Source organism: Mus musculus, chromosome 13 (assembly GCF_000001635.26).
Source record: "Mus musculus strain C57BL/6J chromosome 13, GRCm38.p6 C57BL/6J".
Classification (NCBI taxonomy): domain Eukaryota; kingdom Metazoa; phylum Chordata; class Mammalia; order Rodentia; family Muridae; genus Mus; species Mus musculus.
In genome coordinates this window covers 88865624-88888452 of record NC_000079.6, presented here as the reverse complement: position 1 = coordinate 88888452, position 22829 = coordinate 88865624, and the positions used below count along the sequence as shown (strand labels likewise).

Sequence of the window (22829 nt, the reverse complement as noted above, 5' to 3'; positions counted from 1 at the left end):
GTAGGAAACAAATGCACTGAAAATTTTATGTGAGGAGAGCCAGAGTGCAAGAGCTGGTGCTCTAAGCTATATTGGCACTTTGAAGAGAGAACCTCATGGAATGCATATGTAGGAGAGAAATATCAGGGTAATACATGCCTATGATTATTATTTTTTAAAAGCACTTAATGGATTCATTTCAAATACAAAATATATGAAGAGGCCTTGAATATATTAGGCAGTATCAGGATACTAGGGGCAGGTTAAGTTGATGTATTTGGTGTCAGTAATACGTTCTGCTTAGTAGAGGTCCCAAAGTTCTAAATTCTCCTTGTGCTTACTCTTCAAGTGAGGTCTTTTCCTAAACAACTGCAAAGCAGTCTAACTTTGCTACTAACTCAGGAACAAATGGTTTCATGTAATCATTACAGACTATATACTTTACTTCAAGTTAATTCTATTTTATCTGGTAACCTTTTTTTTTTTTTTTTTTTTGATCATGCAAAATACTCCTCTCTAGCTCGTGGTTTTAAGGAATATTGTGATAAAACTCAAAGTCAATAATTACTTTGACATACTTATCTTAAATAAAAAAAAATTTTTACATTTCACCAAATAAGATAGTTCATAAAATTTCCCTAAAATTAAAAATATGAATTTATAAATAAGATAATTTTAAATATCAATATTTCAAGTGCATTATATAAACAGTTATCAACAATCAAAATCCCATTTCCTTGGGCCACACTCTTGTAAGCCACATAACCATGTGGAGTACTAATTCAAAATCCTTTGAGGCCACTTTGTTGTCCTTTCCATCATACAAATAGTTACCTTCTTCTAAGTTTATTTTCTCCAGAATCTTTATCCTTTAGAAAAAATCTGTAAGTTGACAAACATGGACATATTCATACACACTGTACTTTGCTGGAGTTATAATTTACATGCAAAAATTTGTACCCATTGTGGAAAAGTTGTGCTTTATAGGACTGTCCTCAGAATCTCCCTGTTCAGTACAAATTATTTTCAACACCCAGCTTGCTCTCTTGTGCCCTCATTCTGTCAATGACTGGGTTTCATATCTGTGGTATGCATTTTTACTGTCTTTCACTCAAAATTATATGTTTAAAATTCATCTATATCATGCCATTGAAATAGTTTTATTTTTTCAGTTCCATGGGTTTCTGATGATAATTTTATTTAGGTTATTCTTTCTACATCTTATAGGAATTTGATTGTTTTCAGTTCTCACATTATGAATGGTTTCTTTATGCACATTTTTTTTTAGAATCCATGAATGTCTAAATGGTTTGTTTTAGTTCATGTATATATCTAGTTACATTGATTGAAGTAAGCAATCCCAAATGGCTTTCTACAAAGTGGACCATTACCTATTATATACACCTTCTCTTCAGTGTTTCTACACTTGCATTGGATAAGTATTGTTAAGCCATTCTACCTTTGTCAGCTTTGTACAACATAATATATCAGAGTACTCATCTTTCTAAGTTATGATGTACTTTAATCAACAAACCAATGCCAAATGCCAACAAGCCTGGGATATCCTGTAAGGAGAAAGGAGCCTGAAATTTAAAGTAATGGTCAATATAACATTCAAAAATTTAAATGAACATATATTGAAAGAAAAAAAAATAACTTTTAACAACTCTTAGAAGTTTTTTAAGTGGCAGTCCATTCCTTATTTAAATTAGCCCAAAGAGGTGTGATTTTAAAAGATTTGCTTTTCGTTAAGCATATGTACATATTCTGGTTTAGGTATGTGTACCTTAATGCAGGTCCCCACAGAGGCCAGAGGTATCTGATGCCCCTGGAGTAGGAGGTATAGGCACTTAAACATCCCCTGATGCAATTGGTCGGAATCAAACTCAGGTCCTGTACAAGAGCATTTGTGGTTTTAGTGCTGCTTCATCTCTTCAGCCATAAAGGCTTTATTTTCATTGCAGGATTCAGATGTATTTCATACCACCAAAAGTTCAAATTTACAATGAAAATCAAGTGGGACATACTAGAACAGCCATTCATTCTATGTGTGTATTCATGTGTATTTTGAATCAGGATCCCATTTGCCCAGGTCAAACTTGCTATAAATCAAAGGCTTGAGCCCCCTACTTCTGTCTCTAAAGATTACTGTTACAAAAACACCCAGTTATGTATTTTATGCCAATACATATACCCTCAAATAAACATTACAGCTTTATCGGTCAGGTTAAAATAACATACCAGCCAGGCATGGTGGCGCACGCCTTTAATCCTAGCACTTGGGAGGCAGAGGCAGGTGGATTTCTGGGTTCGAGGCCAGCCTGGTCTACAGAGTGAGTTCCAGGACAGCCAGAACTACACAGAGAAACCCTGTCTTGAAAAAAAAAGGAAGAAAGAAAAAAGAACATACCAATTTTTACTCAAATGTACCGCTTTATTTTCATATTCCTAGATGTAGAATGTAATTAATACATGTATACACTTATATAAACAATATCTATTTTTATGAAGATTTTGACAGCATAAAATGGATTTTACTATATGTCTTATTCATTCAATACAGACGCAGCTTGCTTCAAAATACTAAGAGTCTTCCAGCAATAAATAAATCTTGTATAAAATGCTATGGCTTCATTGAACTAGTAGTATTAATCTTAGGCTAGTCACCCAATTGTTCTAACATTCAATTTGTTTTTCTTTGCATTTTAAATAATATCTAATGAGGAGACAACATAGTTATGAGACTAAATAGTAACTATAAAAAGTAAAATAGATTTCCTAAAACATTTTGTAAGATATAATTATACATTAGTTAGTTCCTAAGACGTATGATGTCAAAGCGATACCAGCACTAATTGACTTAGACTTGCTTCCATAAGCAAGACACCTGTATTTCTTAAGACTTCTAGATCATATTTAATTTTGAATGTAATACTTAGAACAGGTTTGTGCAGTAAAAGTTCAGATAGAGAATATAGGGAAATTACCATTTTGTCAACAAAAATCAAGGTAAGTGAAGCTGATCGAAGTGAGAATTGGCTGGGAATTCAAAGTTGACATGTAATATGAAATGCTCCTTAAGTGGAGAGTGGGCAGGAAAGCACGCGGCTCCACTCTTATCCACCCATCACAATGGTGAATCAGCTGCCAGACTCCAGTGAACGTTAGATTATCTGCTTTATTTTTATTATTCTGCAGTTAATTTAGCTCTTTACAATAGTATTAATGAAAGTATATGAAGAGAAGCCTACTATGGGATTTTGGGAATTCTTACATCAATTCGAATGTACAGAAATGTAACCTAAAACATTTCTTAAATTTAATAAAATTCACCTCACTAAAATTATAGCTGCAATTTTCCTTTGCAGGAACAAACAGCAATCTTTCTTCCAAACATTCTGAAGGTAAATTGTCATCATTTAATCCTTTCCAATAGCTTTTCTATTCTATAAGACAAAACATTTTTAAATACACATAATAGAATTTACCTAACACCTCTCAAATAAGACTTTATAGCATATAAATTTTTTGCAGGGTCTTAAAGATAATACACGTTAAAATGACCTCCTAATGTAATAGACATCTATGCCTGTTGAATCTTTTAGAAGAATGAATCCCAAGGACCAAGGAATTCATTTAAAAATTATTATGCTAATCTCATCAGTCTTAGTTGTTTAAAAGTACACTTAAATCTAAATATATTTTCATTTTATTTTTTGTACCTTAGTTGTTAGGAGCAGGTAATAGGAAGTGCAATGTGATATTCTTAAATGTTGAGTGGAAATTTTTTTAAAATTCATTTACTTTCTATTTTGACAGAATATATGTTGATGACTGTAAAAAAAAATGTGATCTTTTCTATGCCCTGTTAATCTGCTGAACCACTACATTTTTAAATGATTAATAAAAATGTCTCAACCCTACTCTACAGCTGAATGTTTATAATATACATAACTTTAAAATTTTTATATGTGACCTAACACAAGAATTTTGTCACTGTTAAAGCTGTATAATTCTACCAGCTATTCACTAGGTCAAAACAGAGAAATCATCAAATAATTACAACTCAGCTGAAGTACTTGAGATTTAGATAATTTTGATCAGAGCTGATTGGCTTGGAAGTGTTAATGGCTAAGATCAAAACCTCAAGTGACAGCTCATGCTGGTGGGACTATGGGGAAAGGGTAACACTCTTCAATTGTTGTTGGGGTAAAAACTTGGACAACCACTTTGGAAACCAATTTGTTGTCTTCTCAGAGAATTGGAAATTGTTCTACCCCGAGACACAGCTACACCACTCCTTGGCATACACCGAAAAGATGCTCCCCTATACCACAGGAATTCTTGCTCAACTATATTCAGAGTAACTTTGTGATAGCCAGAGACTAAAAGTAACCTAGATGTCTCTCAACTGAAGAATGGTTAAAGAAAACGTGGCATAGCTACACAATGCAATGATATTCAGTTATTAAAAAACAAAGACAATTTGAAGGCAAATAGATGGTACTTGAAAATATCATCCTGAGTGAGGTAACTCAGACCCACAAAGATATGTATGACATATACTTACTTATAAGTTATAAACCGCAGGATAACCATACTACAATTCACAGAGACAAAGAGACTGGGTAAGAAAGAGGGCCCAAGTGAGGATGCTTGAAACTCAGTCAGAAGGGGAAACAAAATAGTCATCAGAGATGGATGAAGAAAGGGAAATGGGTTGGAGAAAAGGTGAGGAGGGAAATTAAGATGGGGATCAAATGTGGAGAAAAGGGGCAAGAGAATGCTGGGATTGATAACGGAAATGGGGGAAGGCACCTCTGGGACTAGCTGGAGCCTGGGACAGGCTTGAAGAAGTCTATGAACATGACCCTAGCTGAGATTCCTACCAGCATGGGATAAAGAGACTGAAGTGGCTACTGCCTGTAGCCAGGCAGGACTTCTAGTGGAGGGAGGGGAACAAGGGGAACATCAATCTACCCACAAAACCTTCAAACCAAAATTTGTCCTGCCTACAAGATGCACGGGAATAAATATGGAGCAGAGACTGAGGGAAAAGCAAAAAATAAATAAATAAATAAATAAAAAAAATAGCTGCACCTACTTGAGTCCCTTCACCTGACACTATTCAAGATACTCTCCTATGCTTAGAGACAGGAACCTAGCATAGGATTCTAGTAGCCCAAGAGGCTTCATCCAGCAGATGGAAACAGATGCAGAGACCCACATTTAAACATCAGATGGAGCTCAGATAGTTCTTTGGAAGAGAGGGGGATAGAAGTGAACAAGTTGGAGGGGTAAAGGCTACTACAAGACGACCCACAGAATCAACTAACCTGGGTACATGCGGGCTCATATAGACCGAATGACCAAAGAGTATGCAGGGGCTAAACCTAGACCCCTTACAGATTTGTAGAAGATGTGCAGCTTGGACTTCGTGTGGATGCCCTAACAATTGGAACAAGAGCAGTCTCTTGACTTTGTTGCCTACAATTGGATCCCCTTCCTCTAACTGGACAACCTGGTTGAGTCTCAGTGGGAGAGAATGTGTTTAGTCCGAATGGTGAAGAGGTCAGCATAGAGCTGTTGGAAAATTCTACCGGACCCCTCCCCTCTTGGGAAAGACAGGTCAAAGAGCACATAGACCAGAAGGGAGAGGCTGAGTAAGTCCGAACAACCTCATTCCCCAAAGACCAATAGGCTTAAAGGGGACACTGTTCTACCAATCATATTGTGCCTAGTTGCTGATGCTCTGTTCTGCCCCTGGAGACTGTATAAAATCTTGCCAAATGGACTGCCAGGGGTCGCCAGCTCTCTTTTGGGTATGGGACGACCCCAGTACACTGGAAAAATAAATTCCTCTTGCTTTTGCATCAATTCCTGGTCTGCATTGTTCACTTGTGGGATCCCTGGTAAGTTAAGGCTCATCAGAGTCTTACACTGGGGTTAGATGTTCCAGGGTGGGCTGATACCCAAGGGCTGCTTTCCCTTTTCTGAGGAGAAGGGCAGGAGGTAGTGATGGGAAGGATTTTTGTAAGGGTAAGACTGGAAGGAGAGAATGGAGGGGAACTGTGAAAGGATGTAAAATGAATAAATTATTGAAAAAAATAGACATGTCTCATAACTACCAAATCCATAGTTACCCACGTCTTTGCTTCCTATATATCATGATCCCTTTTATCATTCCATTCAAAAAGTGGGTTAAAAGCTTTACTAACTTCAGTGTATATGTGAGATTAACTATATTAAGCAATTAGAGGAATGTACTATAATTAATATTTCTTGAAAAGTTACATGTCAGCTGTTTTCTCATGAACTGAGTATTTGCACATTCACTAAATAAAATATACTGATTAAAAGAATTATTTTAAGAATGCTTTAAAATATTTTCCTATTTCAGATACGTTAATTAAATGCCTGTGTGGACCAACAACATTGGCATAACTATAAGACTTTCATAATTGAAAAAATTCAGGTTCCGGATTAGATTCAAGTGTTCGCTATCTTCATTTTAGCAAAGCTGTGGAACATGAAAATCTTATAGTTTTAGAGTTAATTAAGGCAGTACTGGCCAAAATGAGGGAGAGGACAGCAAATATAATCAATTATCCTCAGTGGTCAGTCATAGAAATTAAGATCTGAAGACTTCATGAAGTCATTGTAGTTTATCTGAGGCTGAGGTAGTATTGAAGATTTCCTGGACTTTGTAGACTATATCATCTAGGGCTCCAGGAGAACTGTTCCTTTCTGAGCATATCCTTCCTCTGTATTCATAGACACAGAGAAAGTAGGAGCTTTTACTGTTCATGTTGATCTGCTTCAGGGACTCTGAGTCTGTTTCATGTTTCTCTAAACAAACACTTTTTGTCAAAATAACCTGGGAAAGAAATGGTTTATCTCATCTTATAGTCTGCATTCCATCATCAAATGAAGCCAAGGCAGGCCACCAAAGAAGAAACCTAAGGCAGGAACTGAAGTAAAGAACATGGAGGATCCGAAGTTACAACCCAGGTTCCAGGTTCATTATCAACATCCTTTTATAAGGCTGACAATCACCTGGCCAGGGATGGTACTCCCCACACAGTGAGCTGTAGCCTCCAACATCAATAGGCAATCAAGTAAATGCTCCTATAGTCTTGCCTGCAGGCCAATATGACTAAAACAATTCACTAATTGATATTCTAGGCTTTTATTAAATTTATACTTAAAGGTATTAAAAAGTCTTATGTCAGTCATGAGAGGAAAATAAAATAAGCTTTCAATGTTTTCTTCTATATTGATGTCAACAGGAAGAAATAATAAGGTCACAAATTCTGCAGTTACAATGGTCTCTATGGGTCTGAATTGTTGAAAGTTTTTGTAGAAAAACATTTAATAAGTTAATAAAGTTCCTGCCTGCTGAGCCCTCTGGGTGCATGCCAAGCTGCCCTAAGTTTCCTACTATTGCCTCTTTACCTCCATTCTCCCCTCATCTCTCTGCCCCCCTTCATCATAAATGAGCAGCCTGAACCATACAGGTTAGCTCCCCTTCCCTCACTAACTTTCCTGCTCACTGAGTCCATATAATTTAATATTCTGAGCTGACTGATTCAATATGGCTTCTCTCAGTTTTTGACTAGATTGTTCTTGTCCTCATGGTCACCACATTGACAATATGTACAATTTTCTGGCTCCTTCTTATCCTCTGGTTCATCTTTTCTTCTCCTGTCTTTGTAAAACTGTCCCAACAAACTGCTATATATAAACACACAGTATTCTCTCTCTCTCTCTCTCTCTCTCTCTCTCTCTCTCTCATTTTATGTATCATCCATTTTCCTTGTTATTTTATGTGAGTTAGGCATATCCTATCTCTGACTACTTTTCTCTCATTCATCACTTTGCCCACATTTAAACACAGCAACTTCCTTCTACAAACTAACCTTACTTTCATTATTAGGAATTAAAGGCATGTACTAAGGGTGTATATTTCAACCAGATCTTACTGCAATCCTGGGCATGTTTTCATTCCAAGTGGGTCATATAGACCATATAGTTTTTAGAGGGAATCCTTTGCCAAAACAGACAGGCCGATGGTTTAAAATTCCTCTATAGAAAAGTTTATCTGTACTAACCATGTCAGAAGTTTTTTTTTTTTTTCCTTGTCATTCTGAACAATAGAATATAATGTTTACTTAGCAGTAAACTTGTCTCAGTTACCATAGCAATGTAAGAATGATTTATAACATTGAAAGGATATGTGTAGGACATGTTAAATACTATTCAGCACTGAAACATGAGACTCCGTATTTCCTTCCATGCGGGTTTCCTGGAATCATCATTCATGGACACTGATGGACAATTGTATGTATGTCATGCTATACAGAGCCATGGCATGGTGCTAAGTTTCTCCATACAGTTGTATTGTGACAATTCTGGAAACAAGCCAATTTGGTTTCCAGAATTAGTAACTTGAATTTTTACTAGATTCTTGTTCACTCTGTCCTATTTATCTCCAGTTGATTCCTAGTCCTGGTCTACATAGGAGCAAAAATGTGGGATTTTTCAATCTCATTTCCATTCTTTCTCCTGGAAAAACTTAAGAAATTGACATTTTGCCAGCATGTACTTGAACTCTTTTCAGAAACTGTGTTTGTCTGCCTGTCTGCCTGTCTGCCTGTGTCTGCCTATCTGCCTGTCTGCCTGTGTCTGCCTGTCTGCCTGTCTGCCTGTGTCTGCCTGTCTGCCTGTGTCTGACTGTCTGCCTGTCTGCCTGTGTCTACCTGTCTGACTGTCTGACTGTCTGACTGTCTGCTCATGACATTAATTATGGTTCTGGTAATTCTATTACTACAGAAGAACCGTCTGCCTCAGTGTCCTCCTCGAGTACCAAAACTGAAACTTTCACATAGAGCCATGATACTCATTATTAGGTTTCTAGATTTTAATTAATGTTTCTATGTAACTACAATTCTGTATCTTTAACCAGCACTTCCCATACTTTTATTTTAGTATCATCTACTCTCCATTTTCCCAAGATAATAAATCCATTTATAAAGATGTGCTATTGGTGATGGCAACATGATTCAGTGATAAAGGCATTTTCTGCCCAGCCTGATGACCTGAGGCACTGGTTCTATATGGTAGAGTCAACTGAACCCTGGAAGCTTTCCTCTGACTTTATGCCCTTGCTGTGGAATGTGTGTTCATATACACATCCACAAATATTAAATAAATTAATAATAATGATGATGAATACATTTAAAAGTTACTACAAGTACAAGTACCATGCTTTCTATATCCAGAAAGTCAACTTGTTTTATTTCTAATATAACAGGAATGTATTTAAAGATGCTTTTGATTTTGACGTATTTTTCAATTCCTTTGTGTTTATTTCTCTATATATTTATGTGTGATATATTGTATACATTTGTTCAGGTATGCACAGCTATATAGTGCATAATGTGCAGGTATGCATGATACACACATATACATTTGAAGGGCAAATGTCTAGTTTTTTGTCACCCTCCAAATGAATTTGAGACACCATCCCTCACTGACACAGTACCAGCATTAAGTCCGGCTGGCTGAGCAGTAAGTCTTGTGATTTTTCCTTTCTGCCCATCAGCACCCGTAGTGCTGAGAATGCTAGTGAGCACGATAGCACCTGGTTATATTCTGGTCCTGGAGATCCAAACTCGGTTCCTTATGCTTACATGGCAGAGCACTTTACCAGCTGACTGATCTCTCCAGTTTTTGTCTTATATATTTAAGGATATTAATGTAGATAATAGTCTATATGTTTTATTGGTTAATTTCTATTATGAAATAATATTTCACCTTGACCTGTACTTTAAATTTTTTATGACTACTTTTTGTGTATTTAATGATATTTTGTTTTCTAGATCATAGTCTTGGGTCTTCTTCTGTAAGAGCAATTAGATCTGTACCTTTCATCCCTACCACCCATGAGAGCATTTTGTGCTTACATCAGTTTCATCCAGGAGTCAAAAACTTCCAAAGGTTATTCTACAGTAAATTTTAAAATGCTAGTCAATGGGGATTGTGTTTCAACCACCCTAGTAGAAGATATTCATGGCTAAGAACTTTAGTGAAGACATTCTATACTTTTATTTATTTTTAGAGCAATTTTATTCATTGGTGATATTTAGAAAGCTAGCTTATTTTTTCCCAATGGAGAGAGAAACCTTATTCCAACTTAGCTTTATTTGAGTTTATGAGACAGATGTGTAGGTAGAGTATACCTGCATCATTTGTCAAGTGAATAAATGTACATTTCTAAAAATAAAAATTACCTGCTTGTAGTTATATCTGCTTAGTTTCATCCAATGGTGTTTCTTCATTTTCTTAAAATTAAAGTTCCCTTTGCTCCATTAAAGTAATAGATCTAATAAATCACAGATTTTAGAAAAAATTAGAGATCAAGAAAGCATTTTCTGAAACAACTGTAGAAGCATGTCATCACATACTATTAAATAATTTGTGTGTGTGTGTGTGTGTGTGTTTCTTGGCAATCCTTTTCTACAGCTAGATACAGAACTTGTTTCTCAAAGCTTTGTCGTAAGGTGAAATAAACCCAAGCTTGCAATATGTGTGACAGTTAGAACATAGTGATACATTCTATGTGTCATCTCAACTACCCAACCTCCTTTTTTAATCTATCAATTTCTCTAGAAAAAATGTGTTCCTATTACCAAAGGAGAAACAAAAATCCTTAAATATCTCTAAGGAATAAGTCTTTGCATGTCCCTACTGAGTGGTGTAATACACCCACCAATATTGTTTTGGGTTGTTTTGATTGCTCATACTTGACTTCAACATATTTGAAATGGATAGGTGACTCCTATTTGCCTTGAGTTCTGCACACATGATATAAGTAGTCCTAGAGATATATAAACTTCTCACTACTGTCCCTCCTCCATACCTCTGATTTGATGCAGAAAGTGAAAATTTCTCCAGCTCAAATGACACTAAACTATTACTTGAATAAAGTGCCTTATATCAACACACCAGGAAAAGATATGTGGAGCCTGAGTAAAGAGAGATGCCAGCAATGGCTGGTGAGTTATGGCTTCTGTAGCTGAATCTGTAAGATTATTTCATTTGGGAAAAGGCAAAGCAGGAAATACACATTGCTTCTTATAAATGCTTCCAATTGTCCTCAGGGAACTTTCAAATTGATTGTCTATTTAGGGGGAGAGAATGGGAAAGATGAGTAAGATTATCTCTTAAAAGAATCATAGTGATTTGACACAGAACCATCAGTGATTGAAAGCAAGAAACACTGATTCTCCCCCATTTATGAATCATCGTCATATACATAGCAACGATGGCATACTCAGTATACCTAGTCTAATATTGTTTTTCTATATAGTTATAAAGACACACCTTTTGAAGAACATGCAAATTGCTTATCAATATTTACTTCCCAAATAGCTGGATACATGAATAGGTTTTAAAAATAAACATAATTTTCAACCTCCACTGCAAAAGCTTTGTCTGAAAACCTGTATGCTATCACTGTTTGTTGAATGTTATCATTGCACAGGAGGGCAACATGTATATGGTAAGATAACAACCGGATAATTTATACCCATATGTGACAGTATTTTGTTTTGTTTTGTTTCTCTGTAACACTCAGTGCATACTAAGAACAGGCAGGATAAACAAAGACCCCGACTTCCTATCTTTATGCCTGATCTTCAGATGTTCTAGGATATAAAAAAAGAAAAATCTACCTCTGTTACATAGTGTTGGGTAGAAAACATTTTTTCATTTAACCTGCTGAAACTTTTGCCACATTATTAACTCATGTTATTTTCTCAGCAGTCAGCATATTGCTATGAAACCCATCTGGTATACTATTTGTATTGTTTACAGTTTGAAATTTTCTTTCTATTTCCAGATTAGTCATTTATTATTGAAATATCTTTTCATCTTCATTTTAGTCTATAAATTATTTGACATTTTAACAATAATCGCTCCTCAGCACAATTACTAAAATAATATTGAATATAATTTTACAGCAATATACAAAATGAGCAACAGTATTAAAAATCATGGTTTAGAGAGCTTTTGAATATCACAATACGATTGCCACCAATGTATCTGTAGAGATGTAAATTTGCCATGCTTGTTATTGTAGTTTGTCAGTTCCAAAACTGGGTAACACTGTTGGATGCTTACCTTCTTTGCCAGCTGGTACAGCTACTCCAGGACATGAAAATTATTTCATAGGGAGGAGGCCTTCATGTCAGATTAAGCTCAGATCCTGAGTCTAGCATCCATACCAAGTGGTGTTTTCAGCAATAAGGGCTAGCCTACATCCTCTGAGGAAACCAAGAGCAACAGCAATAGTCTGTATTATTTTAGAAGTCTCTTCAATGTGTTTAAGAAACAATTCAACAAGGGATTTCTCTAGCCTGGTATTGGGTTTTACATTTTAGATAGTTTATGGATCTTAGAGGGAGCATTGTCAGCCCAAGTAGTATAATTTCTTTCAAATATGTATAGGTATACACTTAGGTTTCATGTGTAATTTTAGGTGAAAAAAATAGGTTCCTTTATTGGTGTTTCAAACATTCTTAGTGTTGTTTCCCTTCTTCCTCTCTCTTCTATGTATTGACCTTCCTCCTTTCTTCCCAACACCTAAGACGTTCTCAACAGGAAATGAATCATTCTAGAAACAGAGACCTGGTCAATTACTTAGGGTTAGTGAGGATTATCAGTCTTAGAAGAGAACCTTCTCTAAATCATCATAATTCCTAAATGCATTCCATATAATTATCCTTATATCCATCGATAAGGGTAGTCATCCTTCTTCAAAGAAGCTTCACTTTACAGCAAAGACCTTTAAGAAGAGACACAGCTGGCCAAAATGCGAAGACACTGATGACGGTGTGCTTAGTCCCCAAAGATACATCAAAACCATAAACTGTGCAGCTAATCTTCAGGAGCATCATGGAAAAGAGGGCAGAAGGAACGCAAAAACCACAGGACCAGAAAATGTACTGTTGGATTGTGTCTCCTGCAAATGGCAGGGAAGGTTCACTCATGATACCTCAACATCACAGCTGCCTAAAACAGACATAAATGAGGACACCAATAGGCATGATAACATGGAAGTGTGGATTTCAAGGTCACCTCCATTAAACAAAGAGCTGTCAGGCAGGTAAAAGATGCTGTGAACAATTAGTGTTCCATCCCCAGTGAGGAACCTTCTAATTGCTTACTCAGCCCTGATATAATGTACATATAAGAAATACTGAACACACTCAGAAGCTTGAATTTTTATATTTATGCCTATCTGATCCATCATATTTGTGCTTAAGTATGGAAATACACAGGCACACACATACACGTAAAAAGATGCTGAAAATATGAGAAGGCACTTATGTGGTTGTGCAGTTCATTGAAGAAGTTAAATGGAGGAAAGGGAAGGAGAAAAATGTGGAATTGTGTTTTAATTTAAATAAAGATTTTAAATAATTTTTTCATGCACTGAAATTCTATTTATAACTTGGTTGAATAGGAAGAGAAGTTCATTGTACAAAAAACCAAACAGTATTATGGCATGTTAGGGGAGATTGTACGCTAGGAAGGATGTTATAATTTTAAAATAGAAAAACTCCTCATATTTGTAGAAGAAACTTCAATTTTTCTGCCACTTGAATATCATCTCACTTATTTTCAGATATCAAGGTTTAAACATAAAGATATTTTGATAAATAACTGTACAGCATACATGGAAAATTAATATACAATTTCCAGAGACATATTGTATATACTGACCTTCAGCACTACCCTTGAAATCACTAATCCAACCTCAAATCATATGAAATATGTGCCAAGTAAGACAGGTTGAGGAATTAGCAACCTCACAATGTTACCAGTTTCTCCTGGAATAAGTAGTTGCTGGTTTGTCCTAATGAATAAAGAAAAGGATGAGTTCTAAAATTGGTCCAGAACAGTTGGAATTCAGAAATGCAGAAGCATGCGTTCTGCTTTTGCTCAGACAGCAATAAACAGGCAGGATTAAGATGAACATGGGTAGTCAGGCAACAGTACACATCACACTGAACTGCCAAAAAGGCTTTCTGAGATGGCGGGCTCTACACATTGCTTTAATATGCAAGTAATTCAAGCAGTAAACGGTCAACATGTTCTTGTCAAGGTTAAAGTAACAAAATCTATACTATTACTGAGTGCATATTTTCTTCCAAGTAAGAAGGAACAGAAACAAAATTAGTTCGTGTAATTATTATACTATAATTAGTGTAATTACAGCTCTCATAATATGCATGATATATGTTACATAAATTAAAGTTGTGCATCTAATATACAATAAGTTATGTTTATTACTAGAAAGAAACTGAACAATATCAGCAGCCTTACAATGTATTTTGTCCTAGTCAGCTATCTTCCTTTATCTGCAATTAATAAACAAAGTCAAGAAAACCATTGTATAGACAAAGATGCAAATTTATAAAACGGTAGTCAATGTTTAAAAGAGAAAAGTTGTTAATAAAATTCTCTAGTTGTTTCAGTTTTATTTCACCTTTGATTTATTTTAACATTTACATTAATAGGCCTCACTTGGAGGTTCCAACAGTCCTGTGAGTATGCACTCTGTCAACTTATCTACACTTTGATTCCTAGAAATAGAATACCATGCAGCTGAAAGAAATGAACTGCACATGACTAAAGACTGCTAGTCTAGAATTTTGTGAAGCACAGGAAAGTATAAGTGTTTCAGCCTTTATTATAATTGCTTATCTAGTGTTTATTTACTTTTCTATCCTTTTTATAGTTGCCTATGAAATAGCTTTATAGACTTTTAAATAAAAGTTACCTTTACCAGTAGGATTAATTTGTATATTTAGATTTAAATTAAATTTTATGCCTTATACAAATATTCATAACTTGAACAGAGTGTTATCAGTCAATTGTTGGTTGTTAAATAACTGAATTCAATTTATGATATAACAAATTATATATTTCATTAGAGAATTCACTAATATCCTCCTCATTTCATCTGTGGAAGGGTCTGCCACATGGCAGGATAAGATATCTTGTAGCAAATACATTCTAAAAAAAATAAAGAGAACTGACACCTTGGAAAATTCAGTATAATATTTTGACTATACAATTTTAACTTTCAATGTGAAATCTAACAAGCTCAAGTACCGACCTGCAACACGGGGTAGAAAGTACCCTCTTCCTCCCATGCACAAAGATTGCAAATATAATAATATGTAGATTTCTTTAAGACCCCTGAAGAAGGAGGGTCCAGCGATGGTCACACTGAATTAGCATATGTGTGGGGGGTGAGGAAGTCAACGTTTTGAAGGAAAAAGTGGGGTGGAGAGCAAGGAGCCAAAGGCTCCTTGAAGAGTTCTGATCTGCTGTTCATGGCATTAGATCTTTGATGGCTCCCAGAACACTGATGAGACAGCAAAAGAGAACCAAGGTCCAGGGTGTTGGCTGCTTCTCCATCTTCATGGAAGACCTAACAGGCGAAGATGCCTCCCCCACTCCCCATCTCCAGATTTTTCTGTTACCTCATCAAGCAGGACTTTCAATGGGGCACAGTGATGGCATGGCAAGATATGACTGGCCAAGAATTTAGGGGATTGGGTTAGACTCAAATACATGTATATAAGCTTATGTGCCGGAAACAAACTCTGATCTGCACCCTGATGCTAATCTACAGAGTTTGGAATTCCTCACCTGACTCCATTGCCTACTGCCCTTCATTCTTGGTACTGTTCTCACAATTATGGGCATTTGCTTCAGATTTCATGAAAACATTAAAGGAAAACTTGAAACTTGACTAAACAATTCCACGGCTTCTTAAAAGACTGTGATGGATGCAATGAGCTTCATTTTCAGCACAATGCAGATGGAGAGAAATCTGGAAGTTTCCTAACATCTCACAGCAGTACATATATTTGAGCTATCCTAAATATGTGTACATACATTCCAGGATTAGATGAGTGGATATATATTTGAATATCACTAGACAGTATATGTCAGCATACCAAATAAACATATATTGAGCTATAAAAAAGAATTAATGTTTCCTAGTAAAGAATAAAGCAAAGACATTTAATCTTTCACTGATAAAAATATTTGTATAGAGTAATCCTAGAACACTTAAGCATAATGATAAAGATAATTTTATTGGTTTTTATAAGAAACAAAAATTGAATGTATACTCTGTAAATTTTGTTTCAAACTGAAAGATAAAGTTCTACTTCAAAAAGCAATAAATAAAGGAATGCTGCTGTTTATAACAATCCAAAATGTTTTTGTGGTTTTGCTTTTAAACTTGAAGCAATTATCATTAAACAAGCAAGGCCATAATAAAATTAATAATTGACAGCAAAATCAATATCTATAAATACTATGCTAGTATATACACACTCTTTCTATCATGTAGCATAATAAAAATACTTCCCTAAAACTTTCAGATTTTAATTTAGAATTGTAAACTGTAGAGATGGCGAAGTTTTTGATGATGGTTTATTAAGGTTCTCTCACCTTTCAGTTAGATAAAAAGAGGCAAATGTATTGAATTCATAGAGACCCATAAACATTTGGGTGAACAATCCAAGTTGAGATCTCTCTCCCTCTCTCTCTCTCTCCCTCCCTCCCTCTCCTTATGAATACACACATAAATATAGAAATGATGAGCGATGGTTGATACAGTACAGAAAAATAAAAAATGCCAAGTATGTAGCAAATCTGTATATAGATGCTTGGATAACTGAGGGAAGGAATCCTTACGAAGGACAAGAGATGTAGGATGTTTCAGAAGAACAGAGGTAAGCGCCACTTGACACTGATTTCCTTACATGTGAAATGAATTCCCTTACACAGTGACCTTCTGGAAGGAATAACAGAACTTTTAGCTAATTTGTCCTGATTCACTGTGTGATCCAACATACGGATATTTTCTTTTACTGAGATTTACAACTCTGAATTAATTTGGCATTAATTTATTAAGTGACTCATATACTTGAAAAAAAAAGCATATTGGATTTAAAATGCCTTCATCATCATGAGATACCACCATGATTAATGACATCATAAAATCCATGCCTTTTGGTTTGAAGTATCCTTTCTACCTGCCTTCCTAAAATTATTTTCTCAATTGACAATATGTTTAAAAGTTCTGGACAAATACAAGCAAGAATAATGCACAGCTCACTGAGCAGAGAATGGGGACATGAAACCCTGCCCCAACAGAAGTTGTTGACATCTGATTGCTGAAGGGAGAGGAACAGTTTTCTTTACCGATGTAAACCCTAGTTTGTTGACTAGATACCACAGAAGGTCTGCCTCCAAGATAAAATAGGTGAAACAATTATACTCAATGGGCATAGAGGAGAGGAAGGAAAAAAAGTAAAATCTGGGTTGGGAGGGATGCAAGGGCAGACAGGGTGGCTCTGATAGGAGCTGAGAAAGTGATGAATGTATTCAAAATAAATTGTTTGAAATTAAAGAATTCATAAAAATATTGTTTTAAAAATGACCATTTGGCCCATATGTTTGTAGCTGTGTGTGTGTGTGTGTGTGTGTGTGTGTGTGTGTGTGTGTGTGTGTGTGTGCAGTAAAAACAGTAAAATATTATGCTGATTTGGGGTGGCAAGATCTTAATTTTGTCTGTATCCTTTAAATCTGAGGACATAAAATCATTTAAATATGAATTAACAAATTTTATAAGAAATAATACTAATTTTTATATTTTTTATTAGGTATTTATTTCAGTTACATTTCCAATGCTATCCCAAAAGTCCCCCACACGCTCCCCCACCCCCTCCCCCACCCTCCCACTCCCATTTCTTCGCCCTGGCATTCCCCTGTACGGAGGCAGATAAAGTTTGCATGACCAATGGGCCTCTCTTTCTACTGATGGCTGACTAGGCCATCTTCTGACATACATGCAACTCGAGACACAAGCTACGATTGAAATTCTAACTTTATAAATCTCTCATTTGAACTAAAACTGAAAAGGGCACTTTCAATGTCCTAGTAAGACTAGTGATCAAATGGGTCTTTGTCATATGATCTTCCCTTTGAGATCCGAGGTTGCTGGGACTGAGATAGGGCCTGAAGCCTACGAGTATCAAGAATAAAAGCCAATTTGTAAACAAAAGAGTGAGTACCTCTATCATAACAATGCTGGGCACCAGTCACAGCTATAGTGAATGTGATTCTGTACTACTTTCTGGATTAGAATGAAAACAAAAATTTCCTCCACTGCCTTCCAGTATTCTAATACAGCATATAAATTAACAGGTGAAGATCATGGTTTAGCGTGAAATAATTTTCTTCTACTTTATATGGGGAGTCTTCTCTAATGTTAGCTTCTTCTTAGGAGAACCAATTATTATGCTAACTTGGAGAGATAAAAAACACACACATATGGGTATAGACACAGATACATACATACATGCACACACACACACACACACACACACACACACACACACAGAAACATTCACTCCTTTGAAGGAAGCCAGTGTTAAGTGAAATCCCTTATCTTTAATGGTTAACACAATGTTACAAAGAAATATTGTGTTTTGGATACTTTTTTTTTCTGGCAGAATGTCTACAAAACTAGACATTTCAGACATATTTAAATTACAAATGTTAACTTCTTTGTTGTATATAAATTATCTATCATGCAAAATTACTTCACAGCATAACCAATAATACTGTCCAACACCCAGACAATCATAACTGTTGACCCACAGTTTAGTCTAGTCCTTAAAATGTAGTTGTAAATGCTATGACATTTACAAGCAACATGGACCAAGTTTTAAAAATGAATTATCTTCGTTATTGATTGATAAATTAGAAAAGTTAAACCCACGACCAAATGCCCCCTGGGTGTCAGAAAATAGAGTAAAATTTAAGTGGGAAACAATATTAACACAGATAAAAGTGAGGATCCTGGGGAACACCAGCAGTCTCTTCTGTTTCCCAATGCATGAAACCTTTTTTTTAAATTTAATTAACCTGCCTTTTAAAAATAATTATGAAATTGTAATCATAGTTTATCTCTTGTTGTGAAAGGAATGTGATTTTCATGTCAGTTCTAACTGGCTTGTAGTAATGGTATTATTCACCTGACCCGATACAATAGGTTTTCCTCCCTGGGCTTAGGTCACACAATGAGAACCTCCACAATTCATATCAGTGAGTCGACTGTGAATCTTACTCTTTTTTTCTTGCTGCAACTCTTCTGTCGGTGTTACTACCAGACCTTCAAAGTGTTTAGCCTGTGCCTTTTCATCCCTTCTGCATCTCTTCATTTAAATGTTTATCAATTCTGTTTTCCCCCTTCCCTTACTCTGGAAATGATTTTGCAGTCATTTTGTGTATTGAATTCATCCCTGTTTCCAGCTCTCTTTTTTCCGGACTGCCCTAAAATTCCCTTTCTTTTTTGTCCTCCTATTTTATTCTCCATTTCCACCCCCTAGGTTACTTCCTATTTTATGTTAGATGCATGCTGAAAGCAAGTGGAATCTTAGGTAATGAAAGTGCTCAATCGTGTCATTTGTTTGAATCACTTGTGAAATAAATCTTTCGAGTCGTGCTTTAAGTAGAAGTCTGAGGCTATAATGAAAGCCATGACTAAGTTTTCTAATTCATTGTATGTACAATGAAATGGAAACTGTGACTAGTGAGGTAGGTAATTACAATGCACAGGACACTCATTATTCTAAACAAAGTAAAGGTGTATGATTTGGACAAGATGAAGAAAATGAGCTGCTATAACAAAACTAGTACCAGCTAATTTATGAAGAATATTTATTTATTCTTTACATTTTTGAATACTAGAAAATAGTCGATGGATACAAATGGTTTATGCATTTATCCATGAATGATACCTACTCTTAGTATGCCCTCACATAAGAAAGTACAGAAGGATAAACAGTTCCCCTGTATCTGTACTATAAGATTATTATACCCACTAAAATCATTGTGATCCAATAGTTTTCATTATATACTTTACTTATTCATCTTGTGTATTTAGATAGTGCTGGAGATGGAACCCTAAACCTCCTGCACTATAGGTAAACTGATCTAACACTAAACTAAGTCCCTAACCCTTGTCATGATTTAATCAACTCCTCAAATTGTCATCTTTTAACACTGTTGGCATTAACAATAACAAGACCTATTCAAAAAGACAATGAGGTCAGAAAAAGGAGATATACAAATCAAAAGCAAATGAGAAATAATGTGTGGCTTTTGAATAGTGGGAATGGTTTTTCAATGGATATGGAGTAGAACTAACTTTTGAGTCTGCAGGCAGTCAAGAACCTGATACTGGGAAAGGAAATGACAATTAGAAGTTTTACATGTGATACTCATGTCTGAGTTTTTCATGTGGGAATCATGAATCTGTTTCCAAAGGATTCAGATGAGAACATATCTGTTATATAAAGGTGCTTATTAGGACTATGTAGAGATTGGATAAGAGAAGGCTGAAGCTGGATTACAATAATACAGAGATTTAATAAGCATCTAGACTAAGGCAGTGAGTCTCATTCATAAATGCTATAAAAATAATAAGCAGTTGCCTAAGAGGAGATAATCTTAAACTTGATCATTAAAACTGGAGTGGGTGAAGAGGGCAGATCACAGAGAAGTAATCAGGTTTGATACACAGGACTAACCCAAACCCTGTAATCTTCAACTCAGATATATTTAATATACAACATATCTGAGAAAAGCTAATTATCAGTATAGAATAATAAATCTCTATAGGTTGCTTCTTTTTAATACTGAAATATAGTTTCAAGATAACATGCTATGGTATATATCCTCATTGAAATAGGATCAATATTTTTTTAAAAAATTGGAAAGATTAAGAAACTTTCTCAAAGTCACTTCCCTGAGGAATGACTACTGTAAATCCATTTTTCTTTGTCTAGATTTTACATGAATTTTATCTTGAGGGTAGGCACTTATATGCAGAGATTTATTTTTAATTCTATAATGGAACCAGATTAAGACAAAGGGACAAATTCCAGCCTATGTTCTACCAATCAGACATTGAATATGCTTCAAGTGTATTCTAAAGCTTCAGTGGTCTATTTTTTTTAATGATTCAGTGAGTCATTTTGATTACCAAGATTCATGCTCTCATAACTATGTCTCTCTACAAGTAAACAGGCAATGGCCATTGTGAAACTAGAGAAAGCAACTTCCTTAATGGGCATGTATCTGGAACATACTCTCATACATGTAAAGTGATTGAAATATATGTAGAATAAAATATTTCTGGCACTATATAACTTTTATGTTGCAATACAATTAATTTTTTGAGTAAATGGATATATTCAAGTGACCTTAAATATTTTTCTGTTACTATTTTGGTCATGGTAAATGACTCATGGCCAAAGGAAGGATTTCTTTTATAATGGTACAAATATTTCATTTTTACTAAAGAATAATATTTTTAACTCCAAAATGAATACGATATCACAATAATGTAGAACAGTATGGAAAAACCATGAGGCTGTGCTACTTCTGCTATAATAAGATGTGAGGTTATTATCATGAAACTTTACAAAATTGTGCATTTTCATTTTTATTTTAGGCCTGCTTCAGGCTTCCCTGAAGTTTTATAACTATTATTTAATGCAGATCTATAGTTATAAATGTATATCAGATATTCAAATAGGTGGAACAAAAATTTATTTAGAAAAACTAACTGTACGTTTCCCTTCGTTTAAATTCTCCCCATTATCTATGAGTAACACTCTTCATGCTAGAAGTCCCCATAATGAACCACTACTATTACTGATGCTTGAGAAGGTGAAGACTAAGGAGATCAACCTTTACCAAGTCTATATTTGGCTAAATCAGGCTAAACCTGTAACTTTCTCTGGCTAAAGTACAGGCTCTTTAATGTGTCTGTGAACTATAGTTGATATTATGCTCATCTGTCACTCACTGGGAATAAATTCCTTAGGAAGAGAGAATCTAAGAAACAGATTGAATTTGGTATAACCTGTGATTAAATCCGAATGACCTAAACCAGTAAAAGTGCTATCTACCTAGACAGGATCAGTCAAACTATAGAAAAGTTGACTAATAATGAATGTTAGAAATGTTTCCATAATATATTTGGTTTATAGTTTCAGAGGGATTTTTTTCGCACATAAATTATGAATTTGGTAATGGTTGAGTTACATTAGCCTTACTATTTTGAGCAAGATATTCAACTATGTTTTACATGTGATTATTCCTGCATTCAATCTTAGTAAAAATTAAATGAAGTAAATGTAATATCAAAGCCATAATGTCTTACTTATGCTTCCTTAGTTCACATAAATAATTTAACAGGTGGGTTTGCCTGAACCTGATCCATATTGATAATATTTTATCTCTCATTTTACCCCAAATCTTCCTTTCCTTTTCAATGTTTCATAATTTGTAATTGTCAGAGTCATTGGAAGTTGGTTAACTTGTCCTCTCCTATCTACAGTTTCAGAAACTCCTTAGAAAAGGAGAATATGATATGGAAGTTAGTCTTGCTAACTCAAGGAAAGTCAGTCAATCCATTCAGATCTTCTCTTCAGTCTTCCTTTGTAGCCTTCTAATTTTCCTTCTCCTCCTGTCTGCTAGATTTTAAATCCTTTAGTGTATGTATTTTTCATGGCCCAGAAAAGATCATGTCAAACTTGGGCTGCCTTGGTATCTCTATTAGCAGGCAGAATACATCTATTTCTGCCTCATGTCTAAGTTGTTGTATGACTAGAAGGTAACACCTCAATAGGAAATACAAACCCATCCCACAAGAAGTCACAGTAAAATCAATTTACATAAGA

At 35.2% G+C, this 22829-nt stretch overlaps 1 protein-coding gene and 1 long non-coding RNA gene across 3 annotated transcripts in view; both read right to left on the bottom strand.

The window, feature by feature from the left end:
• The window catches only part of Edil3 (EGF-like repeats and discoidin I-like domains 3), a 501754-nt gene that overhangs the window by 434773 nt on the left and 44152 nt on the right, over nt 1-22829 (bottom strand). The window lies entirely within an intron of this gene.
• On the bottom strand, nt 455-17707 carry Gm46433. Its single transcript, XR_001781015.2, has 2 exons — nt 13768-17707; nt 455-12305 (listed from the first exon to the last, which is right to left on the bottom strand). It is a non-coding gene; the product is annotated as a predicted gene, 46433 (long non-coding RNA).